This window comes from Alexandromys fortis, unplaced genomic scaffold (assembly GCF_014885135.2).
Source record: "Alexandromys fortis isolate MF-2015 unplaced genomic scaffold, M_Fortis_MF-2015_v1.1 scaffold_156, whole genome shotgun sequence".
In the NCBI taxonomy this organism is placed as follows: Eukaryota; Metazoa; Chordata; class Mammalia; order Rodentia; family Cricetidae; genus Alexandromys; species Alexandromys fortis.
The window spans coordinates 1,158,772-1,163,934 of NW_026068028.1; positions in this window are offsets into that span (position 1 = coordinate 1,158,772).

Consider the following 5,163-nt stretch of genomic DNA (forward strand, 5'->3'; position numbering starts at 1 on the left):
CTGGGAACTTCTTGATCCTTCCGCATCCACCTCCCCAGTGCTGGGATTACAGGTGTAGGCCTGGACACCATGCCTGCTGCTTCATGGTTCTGGCACTGAACCCACAGCTCGATGCATGCTAGGCAAGCTCTCTCCCAATCGAGCTGCACCCCCAGCCTTCTTCCCCTTCTTAGTTTCTGTGTTTGCTTTGAGGCTGGCCTAGCGCTCTACCACTGAGCTATCCCACCCCCCCCATCCCCCGCCACTTCCCCTTCATCCAGCTCTTGAAATACAGGTGGTTCCCCAGTGTCTACATGAGGTGCTCTCTCTCTCTCTCTCTCTCTCTCTCTCTCTCTCTCTCTCTCTCTCTCTTTCTCTCACTGTATTCTCTACTGTAATGATTCAGCTCGGCACTGAGACAGTTAAGTGGTTAATAAGAGTATGTGCTGTTCTGGCAGAGGAACTGAGTTCGAGTCCCAGTGCCCATGTTAGGTGACTGACAACTGTCTGTGTCCCCGTCCCAAGAGGATCTGATGTCTCTGGACTACTAGAACACCTGCAGTCACGTGGACAGATCCATATACAGACACATACACATCATTACAAATAATAATACAAGCCGCGTGGTGGTGGTGCACCCCTTTACTCCCAGCACTCGGGAGGCAGAGGCAGGCGGATCTCTGTGAGTTCGAGACCAGCCTGGTCTACAGAACTAGTACCAGGACAGGCTCCAAAAGCACAGAGAAACCCTGTCTCGAAAATCAAAAAAAAAAAAAAAAAAAGAAAAGAGTATCTGACTATCAAATGCAGATGTGTCTGTGTGTGTCTGTGTTCTTTGTGTGTGTAATGGGCCCAGCTTTTGACTTGGATGCTAGGAATCAAGCTCAGACCCTCCTAACTATGTGATAACTTTGCCCACCGAGCTATCTGCCCAAGCACAGCGCAGACCTTTGGCGAATATCTGGACGCCCTCACGGCGCCTGCAGAGGCCCGTATGAACAGGTGGGAGCAGTGAAGCAGTGAAATTTGTGTACTAGGTTAATGAGACCTCATTTCAGTCCAGGGGCCAGAGAGGCCCAGGGTCTCTTGTGACCGGGCTATTTACATAACCGGGATTACAGAAGATAGCTAATTTTGCCCGGTGCTTTGTGTATGTGACTCGGCCAAACACTTCGATAGTTTCACAATTGCCTAGTATCCCATGAAGACTTTTGCCAGACGTGGTTGGCTCACGCCTGTAATTTCAGAACTCGATATTGGGAACAGAAAAGTTGCTACATGTTTAAGGCTATCCTGGGCTAGTGTTTAAGGACAGCCTGGATGGGCTCACTACTTTTATGTTGATTTGACGTAACTTGGGGGTCATCTGAGAGTAGGAGACATGAGTTGAGAAAAGGCCTCCGGAAGAAATGAGCTGTAGACAAGGTCGGAGGACATTTTCTTAACCAGTGATTAAAAGTGAAAGGGCCCAGCCTGCTGTGGGTGGGGCCACCCCTGGCCTGGTGGTCCTGGGTTCTATAAGAAGGCAGGCCAAGGGACCTTAAATCCCAGCACTTGGGAGGCAGAGGCAGGCCAATCTCTGTGAGTTTGAGGGTAGCCTAGTTTACAGAGAGAGTTCCCAGAGCAGCTAGGGCTGTTATACAGAGAAACCTTGTGTGTTCTGCACACTAGTGTTGGGGCCGAATATAATAAAGATGTTTATCGGGCTGGAGAGATGGCTCAGTGGTTAAGAGCATTGCCTGCTCTTCCAGAGGTCCTGAGTTCAATTCCCAGCAACCACATGGTGGCTCACAACCATCTGTAATGAGATCTGGCGCCCTCTTCTGGCCTGCAGGCACACATAGAGGCAGAATATTGTATAATAAATAAATAAGAAAAAAGAATGATAAAAGATTACCAAATTTTTTTTAAAAAAATAAAGATGTTTATCTTACCCTAGTGACTCTCTGGGTAGGTGTCACACAAAACCAACCAAACAAACAAAAAACAAAAACAAAATAAACAAAAAAAAATCAAACAAAGAAAGCTAAGCACCAACCAAAACAAAACAAAACAAAAAAACAGCCAGCCGGATGGTGGCACTTGCCTTTAATCCCAGCACTCAGGAGGCAGAGGCAGAGGCAGGTGGATATTTCTGAGTATGAGGCCAGCCTGGTCTACAGAGCAAGTTCAAGGACAGACTCCAAAGCTACACAGAGAAATCCTGTCTCGAAAAACCAAAAAGGAAAAGAACAGGGTTTCTCTCTGTACCTTTGGCTGGCCCGGAACTCACTCGGTAGGACCAGGCTGGCCTCCAGGACACAGAGATCCTCCTGCCTCATGCATCACCACTGCCTGGCTGGAATGTTTATCTTAAACGTCACCAGGTTGTAGAATGAATAATAAAAACCCAAAGACAGATTTTGGGATCCAACCTGAAGATCAGAAAAGCAAAGTAGCCACTGACTCTTATCTCAGACAGAAAATGGGTGAGATCCTGTTTCCATGAATCCTGAAGACTCCACACTCTACTGAATTCTTATCTTTTCCCCCTTATATTCCTCTCTCCACCCAGCCATATTGTTCCTGTCTCTACCTCCCTAGTGCTAGGATTAAAGGCATGGGATCCCAAGTGGTGGGATCATTTTTGTGTGAGCTCTGTTTCTCTTTTAGATAAATTCCATCTTGGGTAGCCCAAGGTGGGCTTGAACTAACAGAACTCTGTCTGCCTCTGTCTCCCGAGTCCTGGGCTTAAAGTTGTGTGTGCCATCACTACCTGGTCTGTATGACTGACTAGTATGGCTGCTTTGCCCGCTGATCTTCATACAAGATTTATTTATCAAAACACAAGTAATATACCACTATATTTCCCCTTTTTTATCTAAATAAAAAAAAAGAAGGCTGGAATTAATATAAGAAAAACTGTATACAATAAGTACCAATAACTATATGCAATATATTCAGGCAATAAATATATCAACAGTGTCTAGTCCATTTGCATTTGATAAATTCAGAGAAAATACTCTGTATGTATCCTGTCTTGGTAAGTCCAAAGTCTTGTACCTAGTATACTTTCTAATTGATAAAGTGTCAATTTTCCTTTTAAATTAACTCAGAGACCTTTTCCACATGGTTTTAATTTTTTATTCAGTTTATATGGTAAAAAGATCCATTCTGAGATATCTCCTTTCTGCATTAAAATTCCTGTAGGGGAATATTTGGAGGGTAATATGACCAGGATGCAGTTAAGATTTGGATTCACACAATCCACATGTGCCTTCTGTAATTTCTCTTCAATCGAAACCAATTCTCTCTCGGCTTCAGCTGATAATTCCCTGGGACTATTTAAGTTCTTGTCACCATTTAAGGTTTTGTTTAAATTAATCAGGTCATTAGGTTTTATATCTAATAATGTGCCATAGTCGGAAATGTCTCCTAGCAGAATTTGGTTTCTTTTTTTTTTAGATTTATTTATTTATTATGTATAAAACATTCTGCCTCCGTGTATGTCCACACGCCGGAAGAGGGCGCCAGATCTCATTACAAATGGTTGTGAGCCACCATATGGTTGCTGGGAATTGAACTCAGGACCTCTGGAAGAGCAGCCAGTGCTCTTAACCACTGAACCATCTCTCCAGCCCTTTTTTAAAAAAAATATTTTATTTATTTATTTTGTATACAATATTCTGTCTGTGTGTATGTCTGCAGGCCAGAAGAGGGCACCAGAGCTCATTACAGATGGTTGTGAGCCACCATGTGGTTGCTGGGAATTGAACTCAGGACCTTTGGAAGGGCAGGCAATGCTCTCAACCTCTGAGCCATTTCTCCAGCCCTCCTAGCAGAATTTGGAAGTCATTGAGTCTGCAATTGATTTCTCCTAATTTGCACCTGTAGGGGTCTAATTTTTGTAAACCTATTTTTTTCCTTTGGTTTTTCAAGACAGGGTTTCTCTGTAGCTTTGGAGCCTGTCCTGGAACTAGCTCTTGTAGACCAGGCTGGCCTCAAACTCACAGAGATCTGCCTGCCTCTCCCGAGTGCTGGGATTAAAGGCCTGTGCCACCACCGCCTGGCAAAAGTGCTAATTCTCAATACAAAAGGATAATTAGGCCATTAAAGGCAAGGTAACCCCTTTGGAGGAATGGATCTGAGATACAATTAATATTGAATATCATGACCATGAAGATGCTTGAATAGGAGAGGTGATTTCTAGAGTTTTGAAGAAAAATTGAAATGTCAAGTGTTTCAATTGTGGCAACCAAGGTTCCTAGAAACAATTTTTTTTTTAAGAATAATCCATTCATGGGCTGGAGAGATGGCTCAGTGGTTAAGAGCACTGACTGCTCTTCCAGAGGTCCTGAGTTCAATTCCCAGCAACCACATGGTGGCTCAAAACCACCTATAATGAGATCTGGTGCCCTCTTCTGGCCTACAGGCAGGATACTGTATAAATAAATAAATAATCTTAAAAAAAAAAGAATAATCCATTCAGAATGCCCCTCCCTTCTGTATTATACAGAAGGTATGGCAAAGGTAGGCATTGGACTAATGAATGTAGGTCAACAAGGGATATTCAACATAGTCCTTTGCTATCAGGAAACTCTATGAGGGGCCTCTGGCAAGCCCCTATGCCAAATCTGGTTCAGTCGTTTCCTGCCATTGTAGAGGAAACTTCCTAGAGCAATTAAAGAACCTAATGCCTATTGTAAGAAGCCATACTGCTCTGGATTATAGAACAGCGATAGAAGAGAGAACAAAAGAATTCAGGAGAAACCACGAAGTGAGTATTTTAGCAAACTTTTATAAATGAACAAAGCCCAAAAATCACTGGACAGAAAGCTCAAGGTCCAAATCAGGAGCAGAAGGAGAGAGAGCACGAGCAAAAAACTCAGGACCATGAGGGGTGCACCCACACACTGAGACAATGGGGATGTTCTATTGGGAACTCACCAAGGCCAGCTGGCCTGGATCTGAAAAAGCCTGGGATAAAACTGGACTCACTTAACATAGTGGACAATGAGGACTACTGAGAACTCAAGAACAATGGCAATGGGTTTTTGATCCTACTGCACGAACTGGCTTTGTGGGAGCCTAGGCAGTTTGGATGCTCACCTTACTAGGCCTGGATGGAGATGGGTGGTCCTTGGACTTCCCACAGGGCAGGAAAACTTGATTGCTCTTTGGGCTAACGAGGGAGGGGGACTTGAT